We start from the raw sequence: 21,279 nt of genomic DNA, 5'->3' as shown, positions 1-21,279 counted from the left end.
GTTAAGAGGAATGAGTTTGTTTCTTGTAATCTAAGGACTCTAATTGATAAGCTGTCCTGGAGTAGTGTGCAGGTAACACACTGTTAGAAAAAAGTGGGCTATGTACAGGCATATTTTGGAGATGCTGTGGATGGAGTTCCAGACCACTGCAATAAAGTGAATCATACAAATTTTTTGGTTTCCCAGTGCTGTTAGGTTTACACTATACAATATACAATGCAACATGTACAGTTGCATTGTCTAAAAAGACAATGTATGTACTTTAATTAAAATATGACACTGAGACATGGTGTGAGCATATGCTGTTGGAAAAATAGCACTGGTAGACTTGATACTGGAATGCTATAAACAATTTGTAAAAATGCAGTATTAGTGAAGCATAATAAAATAAGGTATGCCTGTAAATAGGTTTTTTTTTCCTGAGACAAGAAGAAAAGCTTTCAGATACCAGTTATATTCCAAGTAGAAATCTTTTAGCTCACAGTATGAAATTGTGTTATTACTTGTATATGCCTAGATTCTTATGTCCCTTGATGGTAAGATTCTAGGAGGACTCAGGAACTACTGCCATGGAATAATTTAAAATTTACAAGGCTATTGACTGCATCAACTAATGTGAAATCATCCAGCATTGGCCATGACATAGGAAGCACAAGACCAGAAACTGCCGTAATGAGAGAGGGAAGAATCATAATACTTTGCAACATCATGCTGGATTTGGCCCGTCATAGACTGTCCAGAAAACCCTCTCTTCGCAAAGACCAAGAGAAATGTGCTATTGAGAGCAGCAGCTGCTCTCCCTCCATTGGGAATGTTGGTGGGTGAATCTAATTCAAATCCATCGTCTCTGGTTGGGAGGATATTGTTGTCATTAGACTGGTAAAGGCCCTTGGCAGCTGAGTTCATTTGGTGGCTGTAATTGGAAAGCAGGGTTGGTATGGTACTAATCAGGACTTGAGTTAATTGTGAGCTCTTTAGAAATAGATTTCAACCCATGTTTTATTTGTATTGTAAAACCAGAAAACCAGGTGTGACAAACAGGCATTATGAGAGTAATGGATCTTAATCTGATTTGCATATTTGGTTAAGATTTAGAGTACCAGTCTTTTTTTTTTTTTAAGATTTTACTTATTTCTCTGCTCCCCCTCCTGTTCCTGGCCGCTGTTTTGCGCTCGCTTTCTTCTCTCTGTTGTGTGCTTATCTTTTTTGGGGGAGAGGGAGGCATGGAAACTGAACCCAGGACCTCCCATGTAGGAGGGAGGCACCCAGTTGCTTGATCCACATCTGCTTCCCACCAGTCTTTGTTTTTTTCAAGGTTGATTTGTTCCTCCCCTCCCCTGCTTGTTTTGCACTTGCTGTCTGCTTTGTGTCCACTCGCTGTGCATTCTTCTGTGTCTGCTTGTCTTCTCTTTAGCCGGCACTGGGAACTGATCCTGGGACCTTCTGGAGTGGGAGAGAGGTGCTCACTCTCTTGAGCGACCTCAGCCCCCTGGTCTGCTGCATCTCTTATTGTCTCTTCTCTGTTCCTCTTTTGTTGTGTCATCTTGCTGCACCAGCTCTCCATGTGGGCTAGCACTCCTGTGCAGGCCAGCACCCTTGAGCAGACCAGCATGCCTTTACCAGGAGGCCCTGGGAATGGAACCCTGGGCCCCTATATGGTAGACGGGAGCCCACTCGCTTGAGCCACATCTGCTTCCCCAGTCTTCTTTTATTTAAGCATTGGGCTTAATTGAAGAAAGGCTATATAGTAATGTGAATCTTCTTCCTATCATTTTAGGGTGCCTATATGCATAACCTAAGTAATTGGGTAGAAATATACCCAAATATTTCAGAGGCTCTTAGTTACTAGCTCTGACCTCATATATCAGATCATACAATTGTGATCTGTGGATCAAGTGGAAGCTTACAGCATAAATGGAGTTGTGACACAAGGCAGACTCAAGGCTTATAGTCCCTTGAATCCCATCCAGTAGTTGCATCTGAGAGCATCATACTGTTCTGTAATCTAGTATGCTGATTATGCCACATGTGACTCACCATGCAAATTCAACATCTTGACGGGTCTGGGTACCTATCTTAGTGAGTCCATTAATTATGCCCTTTGTATTAGTCAGCCAAAGGGGTCTGATGCAAATTACCAGAACACTGGGCTTTTTTAAAGCTTTTTTGGGATAGAAGCTTACAGTCACAAGGTCATAAAGAGTAAGTTACTTCCCTCACCAAAGTCTGTTGCCATGTGTTGGGAGCAAGAGGGCTTCCAGTATCTATAAGGGCTCAGCCTTCCTCTCCCTCCTAAGCTCCATGGTCCCAGCTCCTTCTGACCTCACTGTAGGCTGGCATAAAGCTTGTCTCTCTCCCTGGGGCTCGCTTCTTTCTGGGCTTGGCTGGTCTGCTCTCTTCACAAGGTCAGTTGTAGACTCTCAGGTTCATTCTCTTCCCAGGGCCTCTGCTGTGTCTAATGGCACCTTCTCTCTTTCCTCATGTATCTGCTTCTCTGTATTTCTTGGAGCTCCAGCATCAAAACTCCAACTGTCCTCTGCCATGTTGGAGGTGCAACATCCTACTGACATGGCTGAATCAAAGCCTTAATCATGATTTAATCAAGTAAAGATGAAACCCCTGAATCTAATATGCCCAGAGGAACAGACCAGTTTACAAACATAATCCAATATCTATTTTTGGAATTCATAAACAATATCAAACTGCTACCCCCTTTGATTTCATGACAGCGTCGGGTCTGTTATAATTCGAAAGTGTTTACAGTCTGCCGTTGTTTTGCAGACCACACTTTAAGTAACTCTTAAAAGTTTCAGCTTTAGGACCCATGTCGGGAGACGAGGTGAATCGTTGGCTTGAGGCAGGGCGTCAGGACTGCAATCCCTGCATGAAGCCAGAGCTGAAAGGGAAAGGAGTAGGGAAAGGTCACCCACCAGTGAGAGGAAAGGACAAGAAAACCTTAAAAATGTTTTTATTTTAAGTTCCCAATGCACATCTATGAGTCCAGCAATATTCACAGTATCAAATTAACAAAGATTGGTTTTAGGCCTGTGGTACCCTTGGGGTCTGGCCTAAACACAAAGCCAAGGACAGTGTTGGGATGGGTACTCCCAGTTAGGTGCACAGGGCCCCGCAGGCAAGAGCTTCATTGAAGAATTTAAAAACTAAGTTGAGAGAGGAGGGAAGGTACAGTCCACTGTAATCATGGTTGATGGCATTCGTTATTGGTTACCCACTTAACAGAACTCCTTTTCTTGCTAAGAAATCCCCATGTTTATTTGGTATCAGAATTTTAATATCCATAGGGAAGGCATAAAACCCCATTTTCCTCTGCCAGTGATTGGCTTAGGAGTCAAGTATCCAGGGTCCTGCCAGTGAAGCTCTCTGGTTATTTTCTGGGAATTGCCTTACTCCCTGATAGGCATGCACACAAGACCATTTCCCCACTTCTCCCTGCCTTTTTATATTGCTATGTGATAATGTGCTCTATTAGTAGTCAGCTTGCGATGAAAATGGGAGATTACACAATGGGAATAGCAGTAGGGAAAGGTGACAAAACCATGGAAACAGTTCAGTTGCTGAGCCAACCGTGAAAAGGCTTTCTTCTGAACATACTGTGAGACAAAAATTGTCTACATTTAATTGGGGGTTCTTGAATTTAACAGCATCTGGATATAGCAGTGGAATCAAGGATTATGGCTCTAAAAAAAACTATGAGTTGTTTAAGATCATTACAGACATGACATCAAAACCATAAAAAGAGAATAAGACACCACTAGGAAAGGACAAGCAGTTTTGTTGACGTGCTTATCTGATCTTCATGAGAACTTGGAGGCAACACAAAATGGGTAATACCTTAAATTCAGTATTACTTACTCTTTCTGTGATTACTAACAGTGTGTGTCTCGTTAGCCCTTTTAACCACCAGGCTTGCTTTTGGGTGACTCAGCTCTGTAGTTGAAATACTGAAAGAGGTGTTGAACCCAGAGATCCCCTATTCCTGTAGAATTGTGATTATTGTGGAATGCTATCCTTTTTGGGGGCCACTGCTTTTAGGTGATCTCAGTGGCATTTATGAAAACCACAAGTAATACATACCGTGTGTGTGGTATAATCCTAATAGTAGCAGGTAGCTATATCTTCATTAACGTGGGCATCATAATCAGCTGGTGAGAAAATAATAGAAACAGAATTAGAAAAAGGAAGATAAAGAAAACCAATGTTGATATTGCTGAGAAGCCAAAAGAAGTCAAGAGCACGATCTTCTGAGTAGAATGGCACAGAAGCAGTTCCCAAAGGGGAGTGTCCAGTCAGAAGTGGGGTTGGAAGCTAAAAGGAGCTCTGGAACTGAAATGGTTGAAAATATTATTTCTACTGGCATATATTCTGCCGGTAGTGTTTCATGCAGACAGTGGACATTTGTTTAGAAACACATAGAAGTTCATTGTTGAAATTTTTGTTTAACTTCTTACCAGCAATCTGAATTACATATGCACTATATATTAATATTTTGGGGGCAAGTAGTAAAAGAAGGACATGGCTTTTGTTTTTTTCTATTGATCATTAACAGTGTCTTGAAAATACAATATATGTTTTTTAAGGCTAGTCTGAGATACTTAGGACATCTTAATTTAAAACCAAACAGGGAGGGAAAGATGCAGCGAGTGTCCAAGGGACCCAGGAGCCTAACATGTGGGAAAGAGAAGAGGAAAGAAGTGCCCCTGCTTTCCTTCCCCTTCCCCTTCCCCTCCAGTCTGATCAACCGCTGTTCAGGGTGAGTTCACACATGCCTCCTAATGGTGCCTTGTGAAAGGCAAGCTGGGCTGGGACACCCCAAAAGATCAAAATGTGAAGGACACTTCCCAAAAGTCCATAGACCTGCCTTGTAGGAGCCATGCCAACCACGGGATGCCCAAAGACGCCCAGGACTCCTGCTGCCTTCTTTGAGGCCAGAAGAGGAGACCACCTATGCCCCCCACCTTTATATGGCCCTGATTCTCACTGGGAAGAATATCTTGGTCCAGGAGCCAAGGGATGGAAGCAGGAGTAGCCCTACTTACCACCATTCCCAGTAATTCATTGGGAGACTCATCCTGTGCGTCTGGGATTTGTAGGTTTAGAGATCCCAGACCTCCAAGCGTCACACTTTTAATGGGGACACAGCAAGATTCCATTGAACTTAAAACTATGGGTACCCTCTAGGGACTTTGGAATCCTTAAATCCAGGGACTAAAAGGAAAGGAGAGGACTCAGATCAATGTCTATGACCATCATGAGACGAGAGCTTCTGTTACACACTTTGGTTAGGGAGTAGTACGGGTGCTATCCAAGCGATTAGCCGGGGTGATCTTGGTACCTCTTTGCCCAGCTGAGATGGTAAATGGACAAGGTCTACAACCCTCACCTGGGAAGGCAATGGTGACCTCAGGCTTAGACCCATAAGGGATGAGGGCTGGCGGTTCAACCAGGTTAGCCACTGAGGCTAGCAGAGATGGGATTTGAGAGGAGGGGAATCTAGACACTGTAATGGAAGGAAAAGAAAATGAGTATCGATTGCAGTCCCAGCAGCAGCAGACTGTAGTTCATCCTACTAACCTTCCCGTTTAGTTTTCCTCAGGAAGAGAAAGCCACTGGAATCCTGGAGGAATTATTCTCCAAATGTCTGTGAAGTTGTGGAGGAAGTAGACAGGAATGGCACAGCAACATGCATTCAGATCTCCTTTAATAAAGACCTTCATGCTCCAGGTTCTGGAGTGATGTCAGCAGGCTCTGTTAGCTCTGAGGGCTCCTTCAGTTGCAGAGAGCCCCTTGGGACATGAACATGCCCCTCCTGGGTGGTCCCCATCCAGTGACTAACATAGAGGTGTAAAGGCCCAGCTCTGCTGGACCGCAGATGCTCCCGAGGCCCTGATGGAGGGGAGGGGGCCAAGGCTGGCAGGCTTACCTTGCAGTTCAGCTTCTCCCTCTGCCCAATCTGCTTCCTGTCTTTGTTGACCCTGAATAAACATCCTGTAGGCTGGACTCTGTATTTCTGGAGAACCTGAGATGCAATAGAAGAGGAAATGAAACATTCATATCACTGCACATTTGGGCAAAAATATTAGAAGGATGGATAAACCAGCTAATGAGATAAGTTACTTAAAGGGGTGTTACCACAAGCACCGCTATTTCCAGTAGAAGGACCTGCCCAACCCTACACTACAAAGGAGGAACAAGTCTCAGGTGATTTGAGAGTGCGCAAGGAAGGAACTGGGGGAATCTTGCCAAAACCAGTTCAAAGTGAGAATGGGAGATAGGTCTTTATAGGCAGGGAAAGGAAAAAACAAGGGAAGGCTACAATTTTGCCAGATCAGCAAAAACACAGCATATCTTCAAGGGTCTTGTAGTGAGGAACAGGTTCCAGTCCTTAATTTTGTTTTTCTTCAAGCATGTAAGGCTTATCCTTGCTCTCCTGATTTGTGACTAATCAGTCACAGTTCAGAGTTAGATCTTGATGTGCAAGATCCTAAGTTGAGGACTTCTGTAACCCTTTTTTTTTTTGAAGCCACCAGGTTCAACCTGCAACCCTTATATGTGGGAAGCTGACAGCCACTGAGCCACATTGGCCACCCTGAGTTGGTTTTTTCATTTGTTGCCTTTTGTTTGTTTGTTTTTAGGAGGCACTGGAGACTGAACCCAGGGCCTTCCCGTGTGGGAAGCAGTCACTCAACCACGTGAACCACATCTGCTTCCTCCGTAACTCCTTCTTCCAATGACCACACAGGCATGCCTAGCCTTACTTAGTTCTCTGGTCTGGTTTTACAATGAGATGTTGTCTTATTCCTGCAAGTGGGATTGAGTTCTGGTTAATGACTTAAGTACAAGATGCTTACAAACTATTGGAGGAATATTAATGACGGACAGCCAGCTACTTTTAGGAAGGGGTATTAGAGATTTTATACCTGTTTATGTGTGGAAAACTCTTAGTACACAGTTTTCCAACTATCAGGATGAGCTTGGAGTAGAAGTGGAGTGACAATTCTCTGACTATGCCTTTTTTTTTTTATTTAACTTTTATTTATACATAAAGTGTCACTGCCATTTTGTTTACAGAGAGGAGTTGGGAAAAAGAACAAGAACAATGACTAGGAAAACATTCTAAAGTAGTTTATATTTTGTTAAGATATTGGATATAAATGGAAAAAAAAAAGGGAGTCTAGTATAAGAATTTTTACAGTAAATATATAGTGATTATTTCTCAGAAAGTGAGATGTAACTAAATTTTCCATTATGCAATGATTAGAAAATCTCAAATACTCCTCACAGAAAATATCTGTGAAGTTGATGGACAGAACGTTATTGGCTTGAAGGACTCTCAAATTGCAAATATACTGTCGACATCTGGGACTGTAATTACTAATAGAAGCATGCCGGCTTTTATCTTTGAACATATTATTAAAAGGTTGGCACCAAGCATTATGAAAAGCCTGATGGATCATACCATTCCTGAGATTTAGAGGTCAAGTCATAACAGAAACTAAGCTGAATATGCCATTTTGCGTAATTCAGTACAGTATTTTGACTATGTAGCCTCATCCTTAAGAATAAGCAATTATCGTTAGGAAGTTTGTTTTTCACAATGATATGGATGAGCAATTCTGAAACTAATGTGTTTTCTAGAACTAAAGAAGTAATTTCAACCTGGAAGATTGGAGCTAGGGCGCTCACTGTAACAGTGACGGGAGTTACAAATAGGGAAGGGAACCCTGTCGTGTTGGACTGAATTTGGAACCGATAGGTGTATTTCTCTTTTCCAAAGACTTATTTCTCCCCACCACCTCGTTTGCATTTGCTGTGTCTGTCGTGTGCTGGTCTTCTTTAGGAGGCTTTGGGAACCAAACCTGGGACCACCTCCCATGTGGGAGGGAGGTACCTAATCACTTGAGCCACCTCTGCTCCCTGCTTCGTTTTGTTTCTCATTATGTTTTCCTCCGTGTGTCTCTTGTTGCATCAGCCTGTCTCATAAGCCTGCTGTCTTGCTTGTCGTCTTTAGGAGGTACTAGAAACCAAACCTGGACCTCCCATGTTGTAGGCAGGAGCTCTATCAGTTGGGCCGCATCCATTTCCCTATCTGAATTTATGAGTTTTAATGTGCATAATTTATATTTAAATATACATATAGATATGTGTAGAGTCTGTGTTCCATGTGGCCCAGAGGTGGTGGCTGTCTTCTGCCCAGCCCTGCCCTGGGGGCTGAGGCTCTGTCTGGGTGTGGCACTCTGAGAATGCCAGGGGCCACAGATGACCTGGACCAGTCTCATTCATAGAGCAAAGTGTTGCCGGATTTCCTCTAGGTTCTTGTCTATGTTACATAAAATAATTTTAGAACATGTTGGTTTAGTTAGGCCAGTAATTTATTAGGGAAATGAAAGAAGAGAATAGAAATGGGAGAAAATAACAAATTATGGGTTCCCAGGTATACATGCATGTTAGTCCACACAGAGAAGTGAAGCTGGGAATCAATAGATGGCTCTGGAACCTGGTAAAAGTCCACGTGGACATCAATAACCTCAAGATGCCTGCTGGAAGACAGCCCCCCACCCCCACCCCAGGATTCTGCCATTGAGAACAAGGTTTCCTCTGGAATCAAAGAGGAAACCCTGGATATTCCCCGAAGAGTTTACAATTGGACCCTCCTGGGAGATTGATGGGTGGGGTAATCAATCAAAATAGCAAACAGCTGAAACTCCTCCCCTGCAATTAGCTAAGGGGCGGAATAACTAATGGTTTAAAAAGCAAGCATGAAGACTTCTTGCTCTCTCTTGCTCTCTTGCCTTCGCCCTGCCCTGGTGCCAGTCCCTCTGCTGGTCCTGCCCTGCTCCTGCCTTCTGTGTGCTGCTCTCGCTGTGTCCCCCTGCAAGGATCAACATGCAAGTAAACCTGGGCATTTATAACCTGTAAGGGAAATTGTAGCCTGTAAATCAGCCCTCTTTATCACTTTTCAACCTCTTCCTCTCTGCCTGGGACCCTTGATCTGTTATTTTCTCCCATTTCTCGTCCCTCTCTACATGAATAAATTACTGGCCTAACTCACCCACGTGCTCTTGAAATTCATTTCTGCAGCATTGTCAAGAACCTTGACAAAATCTGGTTACAGAAGGAGCGAGTTAACCTCTATGCTTCCTTTTTTTCCTTTTTTTTGTTTTGTGCTTTCTTTTTTTATTTTTATTTATCTTCCCTCCCCCCCACCCCGATTGTCTGTTCTCTGTGTCTATTTGCTGCATCTTGTTTCTTTGTCCGCTTCTGTTGTTGTCAGCGGCTTGGGAATCTGTCTCTTTTCTTGTTGCGTCGTCTTGTTGTGTCAGCTCTCTGTGTGGGCGGCGCCATTCTTAGGCAGGCTGCACTTTCTTTCGCACTGGGCGGCTCTCATGGGGTGCACTCCTTGCGCATGGGGCTCCCCTACGTGGGGGACACCCCTGCGTGGCAGGGCACTCCTTGCGCGCATCAGCACTGCGCATGGGCCAGCTCCACACGGGTCAAGGAGGCCCGGGGTTTGAAACGCGACCTCCCAGGTGGTAGACGTTGCCCTAACCACTGAGCCAAGTCCGCCGCCTGTCCTTTATTTTTAAACCATTAACTATTCCTCCTCTTGTTAATGTTCAGGGGAGGGGTCCCATCTGTTTGCTGTTTTGATCGATTACCCCACCTGTCAATTACCCCCCCCAACGTGAGGGGGCTGGGTAATGATAAGGCCCCTTGAGAATATGCAGGGCTTTTCCTTGATCCCAATTGAAATCCTGTGCTAAATGGGGGGTTCTTGTGGGACTCTTCCAGCAGCCTCTGGTGGGGGGTCTTTGCTGATGGGCTTCCATGGCCATGCTTCATGGCCGTGTTTTTCTGCCAGGTTTATATTCATTTTCCTATTTCCTAAACTAACCTGATTCAAAAGGCTCTACACTGGGAGAGGAAGCAGAGAAGACCAGAGTCTAGAGCTTCCCATCCTCTCTACCAAGCACCAATTTCCTAAAGCAGGTGTGTGTTTCAGAGAGAAACAAGCCACTGACCCTGCCCCAGCTGCAGAGCAGTCACTCAGATTTTTACCAAGGGGAGAGACAGGGTTCCTGAACACTTCCCAAAGGAACTGACTTTATTTAACAAAAAGAGCTTGAGAAAGTTCAAGCCTAAGGACATGCTCAAAGCCTTGGAGAGTGATAGTCGAAAGATTCATTAGAGATATACACCACATCATTGGCTAGCAGTTTTACCAGAAAGAAGCCAGGAAAGAGCCAAGAAAAGCCCTCCTGAGGTCAGAAAAAGTCTCAAACACTTACCTCATCCACTATCCTTGAAAAGGAGTCTGAGAAACATCAATTATGAAGCAATTTATGCCCTAGGGTGCTTTTTGAAAGAAAAAACCCCCAAAAAACAGCAGTATTGGCCCTTTAACCCTAAGTGTGGTCGGGGAAAGAGGCAGTCAGAAAGGGCCCTGCCAGACCACTGTCCTCGGGTGACAGGGTGCCCAGGCTGCTTCCAGCAAGGCCAGCACCAGGAGCTTCACGCTGCAAGGCAGAGCTAGCCTTCTCCAGAATAACCAGCCATTCACTAAGCAAGTAAACAAAGTGCTGAGCTGGGGACCATGTGGGGGCAGCCAGTACCTGAAGTTGCTACAGTAAAGAAAATATCCAGTTTTTACCAAAAAAAAAAAAAAAAAGGTCACGCAAAGAAACCGGAAGTCTGACTCATAGACAAAAAGAGGGGGTGGGGGCAATAGAAAATGCCTGTAAGAATGACCGGATGTCAGCTATAACAAAGGCTTCTAGGTAGCCATCATAAATATGTTCAAATAACTGAAGGAAACTGTTTAAAGAAGGAAAGTATTGTAACCAAGCAAAAGTGGGGTTCTTGCCCTGTGAGCTTGAAATGACCAATTCCTGAAACACAGTTTCAAAAAGAGACTTTTTTCCAGTTCATAGATGGCCTAATGGCCTCAAATGTCTCCCTGAATTGGAGTATTTAAGCAGGAGGGTGGAGCGGTCACCATCACAATAGCAAGTGTGCACAAGGGCGAGCCTAGCTTGGAATAACCGTAAACAAGGATGACACCAGCCTGCATGCTGTGACCGAAGGTTCAGAAACATTCCATAGATGCTTTTAAAATTAGCTAAAAGGGTTAATACCTGAGATTACTGAACCTGGCTAGATTGACTTCACTCTTAGTATATGGCCGTTTCCAGTGAAGACTTGCCATTGTAAAGATTACTCCAGATGGACTCACCTTGCACATGGGCATTTCTCTTGGAAGGGGGACACTCCACCTTCCTCCGGTTGATCTCCATATGAAACCTTGGGGCTGACCTTTGTTCCTGGTATCCCCGTCTCCTGGACGCCTTGATCTCTGATAGTGGTTGTGACTTACTCACTCTCCCATCCCCTGTCGGTTCTCATGCCCATCCTGGCTCATCCCCTTAATGAAGCAGGTTAGTATAGGGAAAAGAGGAAAAGAGTTACAGCTAGGACCTGGCAGAAAACTGGCTGTGAGACCCACTTGGAAACCCCCTGAGGGACTGCTGCTATTACAAACAAAGCTGGGAAGACCCCACCAAGACCCTGGCCATGATGTCCCATTTGGAACTCTTTCCAGGGTCAAAGGGAAGTCCCTGTATTAATTAGCCAAAAGGGTGCTGATGCAAGGTACCAGAAATTAGTTGACTTTTATATAGAGGATTTATTTGGGATAAAAGCTTACTGTCACAAGGCTCTAAGAGTCCCAACTCAAGGTACCATAAGAAGTATTTCCTTGCCAAAGTCTGTTGCTACATGTTGAAGCACGATGGCTGCTGGTCTCAGTAAGGGTCCAGCCTTCCTCTCCCAGCTCCAGGCTGCACAGGGCTTGTTTCTTTCTGGGCTTTCCCGGCACTGCAGACTATCAGGCTAATGGCTCATCTCTCTTCAGGGGCTGCAGGATCAAGTTTCTCTCCTCTACCATGTCTGTGAAGCTCTTGTTCTTCCTGTGCCTTCTTCTGTGTGTCTTCTTGAGTGAGTGTCCATTTGTATGGCCCCCCAGGGGGTTGGGGACTTAAGCTGACTTATATCCTACTGATATGGTTGAACCAAAGCCCTAATCTTAACAGAATTGAATCAAAGACATCTCAGCTGAATCTCATACAATCAAAGGGGATCATGCCCAGAACAGACCAGTTTACAAACGTAACTCTCTTTTTGGGAATCATAAATAATCTGAAACTACCACACCCCGGATAACTCCAAACAGGCCTCCCTCTTTGGTCCTGGGTAACTCCAAACAAAAGGCCTCATGATTGGTGCCCTGAGATCTAATGGGGGCCCTCTACAACACTAGGAAAGGAGAGGAGGGAAGGCTTTCAAAAGTCCTAAGGTGGGGCCGCCGCACGCTTCTCACCTGCAGCACAGCTCACACCGCCTCAGGTGCATACACGACTCCCTCGCTTCTTAGTTTTCTTAATGAACTCTGTACTTCCTGGCCTCCTGTATGTCATGTCCTTGAATTCCTTCTGTGACATAGCCAAGAACCTAGAAGCCCAGAACCAGAGAGTTCTGCCTACATTAATGATGTTTTGTTTTGTTTTGTTTTTTACAAATATCTCATCTTTTTTTAAAACAAATCAATTTTGTTGATACATACTAATAAAGCATGCGGTTCATCCAAAGTGTACAATCAGTGATGTTTGGTATAACCACAGAGTTGTGCATTCATCATTTCAATCATTACTTGACTGAAATGAACATCTTCATTATTTCAATAATTTTTAAAAACCTGACAAGATAATTCTTCATCTCTCAATCTCTCTGTTTTCCCTGCTGTACATAGCTGCTATTTATGGCTATTGCACACTTATTATTTATTAAGGATTTCTATTGAGATATACTTACATATGATTTAACCAAACTGTATAATCAATGGATTTTAGTATAATCACAAAGTGGGGCATTCATCCCCACAAAGTATTTGAGAACCATTTCATTACTCCAAAAAGAAAAACTCCACACCCTAGCTTCCCTTCCCCAGCCCTATATAACCACTAATCTATTTTCATCTTTATATATTGATTTATATTTACATTTTATATAAATGGAATCATACATGTTACACAATATATTAAGTTCATAATAACACATCCATATGGTATTTCTCCCTCTGTGCTGACTTGCCTCACTCACCATCATGTCCACCAGTTTCATCCATGTTGTCTTATGCTTTATGACTTCATTTCTTCTTACAGCTGCATAATATTTCATTGTATGACTACACACCACTGTTTGCTTATCTATTCATCAGGCGATGAACACCTGGGTTGTTTCAGTTTTTTGGCAATTGTGAATAACACCGCTGTGAACATAGGTGTGCAGATGTCTGTTCATGCCACTGCTCTCAGTTCTGGGTATATACCCAGTAGTGGTGTTGAAGGGTCATGTGGCAAATCTATATTCAACTTCTTTAGGAACTGCCAGACAGTCCTCCACAGTGGCTGTACCATTCTACGTTCCCACCAACAGTGGATAAGTGTTCCTATCTCTCCATGTCTTCTCCAGCACTCACCGCGTGGGCACGCCTTTTTTTTTTTTTCTTTTACCAGGAGGCCCTGGGGATAGAACATAGGTCCATATTGTAGGTGGAAGCCCAATCATTTGAGCCACCTCCACTTCCCTCTTTCTACTTTTTTAATATAGATATTCAGGACTATAAAATTCCTTTTCTAGACTGCCTTTGCTGTATCCCTTAAGTTTTTGTGTTTTTTTTAAAGATTTATTTTTTATTTATTTCTCTGTCCTTCCCCCCTCCTTGTCTGCTCTCTGTGTCCATTCGCTGTGTGTTCTTCTGTGTCTGCTTGCATTCTTGTCAGCAGCATTGGGAATCTGTGTCTCTTTTTATTGCATCATCTTGCTGCGTCAGCTTTCTGTGTGTGGGGCGCCACTATTGGGCAGGCTGTGCTCTTTTCGCACAGGGCAGTCTCCTTAAGGGGCACGCTCTTGCACGTGGGGCTCCCCTATGCAGGGGACACCCTATGTGGCAGGGCACTCCTTGCATGCATCAGCACTGCACATGGGCCAGCTCCACACGGGTCAGGAGGCTCTGGGTTTGAACCCCGGACCTCCCATGTGGTAGGCAGATGCTCTATCAGTTGAGCCAAATCTGCTTCCCTCCCTTAAATTTTGATAAGCTGTGTTCTCGTTTTCATTGTCTGATTAATTTCTTCTTTGAGCCACTGATGATTTAGGAGTGCTTTGTTTAGCCTCCACACATTTGTAAATTTACCTCTTTCCTGTCTATTATTGATTTTCAGTTTTATTCCCTTTTGTTCTGAGAAGGGGCTTAGTATAATTTTAGTCTTTTTATTTTGAGAGCTGCATTGTGAGCTAACATGTGGTCTATCTGGAGAAAGATCCATGGGCATGAGAAAAATGTATAACCCACTGAGTTTGGGTACACCTTTCTGTATTTATCTGTTAGGTCTAACTCATTTATCATATTAAGTTCTCTGTTTCCTTGTTGAACTTCTGTCTAGTTGTTCTATCTAATGATGTGAGTGAGGTGTTAAGTCTCCAACGTTTATTGTAGAGATGTCTATTTCTCCTTTCAGTTTTTCCAGAGTTTGTCTCATATATTTTGGCACATCCTGGTTAGGTGCATCGATATTTTCAGCTGTTATATCTTCCTGGTTAATTGTCCCTTTTATTAATATATAATGACCTTCTGTATCTCTTAAAACTTTTTTGTGTGTAAATCTTTTGTCAGATATTAGTATAGCTATCCCTGCTCTTTTTTGATTACTATTTTTTTAACAAATCAATTTTATTGATACATATTAATAAAATATACAGTTCATCCAAAGTGTGCAATCAGTGGTATTTGGTGTAATCACATAGTTGTGTATTCATTACTTCAATCCAATCATTATTACAGAATTTTCATTATTTCAATAATAATAAAAAATAGACAAACAAGAAAATTCTTCACCTCTCAATCTGTTTTCCCTGCTATACATAGCTGCTATTTCTGCCTATTCTTGCACAATTATTTATTTATTAAGCATTTTTATTGAGATGTATTCACATACCATGCATGCTATCTAAAGTGTGTAAATCAGTGACTTTTAGTATAATCACAATGTTGTGAATCACAAAAAATTTCAGAATTATTTCATTACTCTAAAAAGAAAAACTCCACACCCCTCTGCATAACTTCCCTAGCCCTACATAGCCACTAATCAGATTTCATCTTTATAAATGGATTTATATTTACATTTTATATAAACAGAATTGTACAATATGTTCCACAATATATTTAGTTCATAGCAGCACAATCATACAGCATTTGTCCTTTTCTGTCTGGCTTGCTTCACTCACCATAATGTCCTCCAGGTTCATCCATGTTGTCATAGGCTTTACAACGTCATTTCTTCTTACAGCTGTATAATATTCCATCATGTGAATAGACCACAGTTTGTTTATCCATTCATCTGTTGATGGACACCTGGGTTGTTTCTATCTCTTGGCAATCGTGAATAATGCTGCTATGAACATCGGTGTGCAAATATCTGTCTGTGTCACAGCTCTCAGTTCTTCTGGGTATAGACCTAATAGTGGTATGGTCAGGTCACATGGCAAATCTATAGTCAACTTGTTTAGGAACTGCCAAGCAGTCCTCCACAGTGGCTGTACCATTCTGCCTTCCCATTTTGTTACTATTTGTATAGAGTATCTTTTTCCATACTTTGTGTAGAGTATCATTTTCAGCCTTTTTGTGTCCCTGGGTTTAAGGTGAGTCTCTTGTTAGCAGCATGTGGATGGCTCATGTTTTTTTAATCCATTTTGTCAGCCTATATCTGTTTTTAAGAAAAAGATTTGGTTTATTTCTCTCCCTTGCCCCCCCCCCCGTTGTTTTTTGCACTTACCACCTCTGCTCCCTGCTTTGTTGTGTCTCTCATTGTGTTTTCCTCCTTGTGTCTTTTTTTGGTGTCATCTTGTTGCACCAGCCCATCCTGCCAGCCCATTATGCCAGCCATTTGTGCCAGCTCGCTGTCATGCTCATCTTCTTTAGGAGGCACTGGGAACTGAAACTGGGACCTCTGTCTGGTAGACAGGAGCTGAATTGCTTGAGCCACATCTGCTTCCCAGCTTATATCTTTTAATTGGAATGGAGTTTAATCCATTCATATTCAGTGATATTACTGTAAATGCATTATTTACATCTACCATTTTAACTCTTTGGTTTTCATGTCATATCTTATTTTTATCTGTCTTTTTATTCTTTTGGTTGTCTTTTCTTCTGTTCTTTTTTTTTCAAGATTTATTTTATTACTTCCCACCCCCTTGCAATTTGCACTTGCTGTGTCTGTTCATCTTCCTTTTTCTTTAGGAGCCACTGGGAGCTGAACCAGGTCCTCTGATGTGAGAGGGAGGTGCCTAATTGCTTGAGCCACCTTAGCTCCCTGCTTTGTTGTGTCTCTCATTCTTGTTTTCCTCCCTGTGTCTCATGTTGCATCATTTTGTTGCATCAGCTTGCCACACTTGCCTGTTGTGTCAGCTTGCTGTCTTCTTTAGGAGGCACCAGGATCTGAACCAGTGACCTTCCTTATGGTAGATGGGAGCCCAGTTGCCTGAGCCATATCCACTTACTTTCTCTATTCTTTCTTCTATACTCTATTCCAAGCGTCCCTCTCCTGTCTTTTTCTTTCAGGCTCTAACGCTTCCTTTAATATTTCCTGCAAAGTTAGATTCTTTTCTACAAACTCTCTTAGTTTCTCTCTCTTTTTTTTTATTGATTTTGTAAAAATATTACATTAAAAAAATATGAGGTCTCATTCAACCCTACCACCCTCACCCCTAGTTTCTCTTTATGCATATTTTATACTCACCTCATATTTGAAGGACAATTTTTCTGGATAAAGAAATCTCAACTGGCAGTTTTTCAGTATACTAGTTGTATCATACCCTGTTTTCTTGGCTCCATGATTTCTAACGAGAAGTCCACACTTAGTCTTACTGGGCATCCCTTCTATTAACATGTGATGGTTTGCTTCTCCCTTGCTTCTCTCAGAATTTTCTATCTTTGATGTTTGACATACTGAGTAGTATGTGTCTTGGAGTAGGTCTATTTGTATTTATTCTGATTGGGGTACACTGTGCTTCTTGGACATATAGGTTCATTTCTTTCATGAAAGTTGAGAAATTTTCAGCTATTTCCTCAAATACTCTTTCTGCCCCTTTTCCCTTCTCTTCTCTTTCTGGAACTCCCATGACATGTATGTTGTTGCATTTCATGTTGTCATTCAACTCTCTGATCCCCTGCTTAATTTTTTCCATTCTTTCCTCTCTTCAATTTCAGCTCTTCTGTCTTCAGTATCATTTACTCTTTCTTCTGTCATTTTGAGTCTCCTATTGTATGCCTCTAATGCCTCTTTTCATATCACTGCCATGTCTTTCATTCCCATGATCTCTGTAACTTTATATTCAGGTTTTCAAATTCTTCTTTGTGTTCACTCAATGTCTTGATGTCCTTTATCTTTTTAGCCATATTGTCATTCAGTTCATTAATTTGATTTTGGAAATTTGTGCACATCTCGCTGATTAGTTCTCTCAAATCCTGCGTCTCTTCTGGGCTTTGATATATTCCTTTTCTTAGTCCATGTTTTCCATTTTCTAAGTATGACTCATAATGTTTTGCTGATGTTTAGGCATCTCATTAGGATGGTGAGTTTACTCTGATGCTCAATTCCTCTCTCTTTCTTAGGGATTTAGTGGCAGGAGACTGTGTTACTGCTGTTCTTTGATTCCTTTTTTTTTTTTTTTAAGATTTGTATTTATTTCTTCCCCCACTGCCCGTTCTCCCCGTTGTCTGCTCTTTGTGTCCATTTGCTGTATGTTCTTCTCTGTCTCCTTGTATTCTCATTAGGCAGCTCCAGGAGCCTATCCTGGAACCTTCCAGAGTGGAAGAGAGGCAATTACTCTCTTGTGCCACCTCAGCTCCCTGTTCTGCTAGATCTTCCTGTTTTCTCTCCTCTGTATCTCTTGTTGCATCATCTTGCTGCGCCAGCTCTCTGCATCGGCTGGCACTCCTGTGTGGGGCGGCTTTCCAGCGCTGGGCCTCATTCCCATGCAGGGCAGCACTCCTGCATGGGGCGACATTCCCACATGGGCCGGCGCTCTGCGTGGGCCAGCTTGCCACATGGGCCAGCCCGCCCTCACCAGCAGGCCTTGGGCATCGAACCCTGGACCTCCTGTATAGTAGATGGGAGCCCAGTTAGTGAGCCACATCTGTTTCCTTGTTCTTTGATTCTTGGTTCAACCTGAGTCTTTAGGATTGTCCCACTTTCTAGGGCCTTGGGGAGGGGGGCTATAAATGCTGTAAAAAGTCTCCCTTATTTTGCTTTTAATTTCCTCATGTGTACTTCCTTGGTCTGCCTGCAGATTGGGGCTGTTTGGCAGCCTTCTCAGTTCAATGCCTGGTGGGAGTGTATTTGCAACATGGACTGGGTGTATTAGAGGATCTTGCCTGGAGGCTAAGAGCCTTGTAATGCACACTTTCTCAGAGTTTGTTCCCCAACATTTGCAGGCAGCCCCTTCTCTTTTCTCCGGTAGAAAATAATTCCAATCCCCTCTGCATCCTCAACAGGCAGGCCTGGTCAGGAGGGAAGGAGAGTGAGAAGGCCGAGTTTCTCCAGTCTGTGCCCACTCTCATGCCAAACAGTGATATGGCCTCACCCCGCTGGGAGGGCTTCTTGGACCCAGCAGAACAAAAGTGTGAGTCAAAGGTGAGTCAGCCTTAGGCTGTGTCCTTCTGCCTCCCCTTTCCTGGAGAGGTGGATCCTGGGGCCCCCTTTGTAGCCACAGGCCCAGAGGCCTGAGAATTCAAAAGTGATTTCAGTGGGTGGAAGGTGCTGGCAGTAGCTGCTGCTGCTTTTAACGCACAGTTTTGCCATTGTGATTCCCTCCTTTGTCCCTCTCTCTTCTGGGCAATGTCCAGCCTTCCCCTCGTGTCTTAAACCCTAGAAGATTTTTTCCAGACTGTTTCTGCCTGTCCTCTAGCTATTTTTCTTGGAAAGAAGAGAGTCCCATATCTTTATAGTCCATCATCTTCCTGGAAGTCCTTTAATGTTTATTAATGAAAGAACTTGGGCAAACTCCACCCTAATTACTCATTAGCATCCTGATGTTATAAAACATGAGAACTTCCGCAAATTGAGTGCTGAGACCAGCTCAGCAATAGGTCTGCACGAAGGGAAGGCGATGCAGAACTAAGGAAATAAAAGCACAAAAAGAAAGACACAAGAGAGAAATTAAAGATGGGACCAGGGGCTCAACAGCTTCAGGAACTGAGAGCCTCGACCCTAGTTTCCACATCGTATTTATTAGAAATTACAAAGCAGTAGTTATCTATGTTTACTTTCAAGGCTACTTGTTATTAAAGCTGCAGCACCGGCAATGCTAGGGAGCAGGCCATGACAAAGTTCAAATGTCTCCACACGCAGACAGTTTTCGTGCTGGCAGACAGCGTTCCGTCTAGTCAAGGCCAGTGTTCCTAAGCCCACACTTCTTATCTGCTTTATGGAAACATTTCAACTTCAAGCCAGGTTCCCACATTCAAACTCAAGTTATTTTCCCACAATGGAGGAGGCATTTTGGGCCATGAGTTCTACTGTGATACTTTGTTTGCACAACCAAATAAACGTTTTCTCTCCTTGAAACCCCGGTGTCTCAGGAATTGGCTTTAAAGACGCATCGGGAGAAAGGAACTTGCTTTTGCTCGGTGTTGCAACGAGTTTCAGTGTTTCAGATACTAACTTTGGCTGTTCTTTAATCTACTGGAAAAGGTGTTCTAAAAAGCATCTATATAATGATTCAGTAATCATAATCACTTTAGTTCTTAACTCTCTGTTGCGTCTCCCCACTTTTGTTTATTCCTCCCCGAGTCTTGGGGGTACCTGGACGGTGGCTGCTCCAGCTGACCCTCGGGCTGGGGAGTGGAACGTCTGTGATGTCCTGCGTCTTCCTGAACTTCAGGTTCTGGCTCCAGTAGTCACGTTTTCTGTGATTCTGTCACAGCCAGGCCGGGATAAGAGGCAGAGACGAGTTTTGAAGATAAGTATGTATTTTGAAGAGCAAGTTTTATTTTTATTTATTTATTTATTTTTAAAGATTTATTTATTTATTTACTTACTTACTTACTTACCTCTCTCCCCTTCTCCCACCCCGGTTGTCTATTCTCTGTGTCTATTTGTTGCATCTTGTTTCTTTGTCCACTTCTGTTGTTGTCAGCCACACGGGAATCTGTGTTTCTTTTTGCTGCGTCATCTTGTTGTGTCAGCTCTCCGTGTAGGTAGCGCCATTCTTAGGCAGGCTGCACTTTCTTTCGCGCTGGGCGGCTCTCCTTATGGAGGCGCACTCCTTGCGCGTGGGGCTCCCCCACGCGGGGGACACCCTTGCGTGGCACGGCACTCCTTGCGTGCATCAGCACTGCGCATGGCCAGCTCCACACGGGTCAAGGAGGCCCGGGGTTTGAACCGCGGACCTTCCATGTGGTAGACGGACACCCTAACCACTGGGCCAAGTCCGTTTCCCAAGCCCCTCTATTTTAAAAAGCCCATTAAAAATAAATTTAAATGTTCTGATGAATTCTGGGAAAAAACCCCAAAATGGTACAAGATGATAAATATCTACTTTATAATTTGTCTTCTCACCACGATAATTTTATAAAAGTTTACAATCTTCATCATTTTATGCTCTTCAAAAAGCCTTGAGAATTTTCCTTTCTGATTAAGGAATAATGGCACTGCAATATTTTAAAGTCAGTTTTACCCTGTGTACATTAGATACTAACGGTTTGATACATCAGATTTTTTTAACCTATGCATTGTAAAAGTCAGCCCCTCCCCTTCAATTGTTGGTACAGAGAACAAAATCATCCATTTACAAGTTATTTCTCTGCTTTCACCTTCCCACCATACAACTTTATTTTTTAATATGTTTAAATTTTAGATAATTTCAAGAAAAATACTTTTACAAAATCATATCAATTATTATATTTTCCCTTTTTTGTTAATAACCAGGACATGGAAATCTCTTGGAGGACCTTTTAACATTTGTATGATTCTCTCCACAGCCCACGTGAGCTCAACAGCCAGATGAATGCGGCTCCTGAGAGGCAAGTCCATACCCCCATACCCGCCACCCCCCAGAACACACAGCAACCGCAAGTATTAAATTGGAGCCTTCGGGACAGACCTCGGGCTTGGAATGAGGAGTCATAAAACACTCCAGTTAGTC

General features: G+C 43.1%; 1 long non-coding RNA gene across 2 annotated transcripts; it reads right to left on the bottom strand.

Annotated features, from left to right (window-relative positions):
• Window positions 1-2,577: 2,577 nt before the first annotated feature.
• On the bottom strand, window positions 2,578-12,520 carry LOC131274547 (uncharacterized). Of its 2 annotated transcripts, XR_009181768.2 has the most exons (5): window positions 12,395-12,520; window positions 11,252-11,440; window positions 5,942-6,037; window positions 4,096-4,163; window positions 2,578-2,896 (listed from the first exon to the last, which is right to left on the bottom strand). It is a non-coding gene; the product is annotated as an uncharacterized lncRNA (long non-coding RNA). The 2 variants fall into 2 exon arrangements; XR_009181769.2 differs by lacking the exon at window positions 11,252-11,440.
• Window positions 12,521-21,279: the final 8,759 nt, after the last annotated feature.

Source organism: Dasypus novemcinctus, chromosome 19 (genome assembly GCF_030445035.2).
Source record: "Dasypus novemcinctus isolate mDasNov1 chromosome 19, mDasNov1.1.hap2, whole genome shotgun sequence".
NCBI classification, from domain to species: domain Eukaryota; kingdom Metazoa; phylum Chordata; class Mammalia; order Cingulata; family Dasypodidae; genus Dasypus; species Dasypus novemcinctus.
Note: the sequence above shows the minus strand (reverse complement) of the source record. Positions and strands in the feature narration are given on the sequence as shown.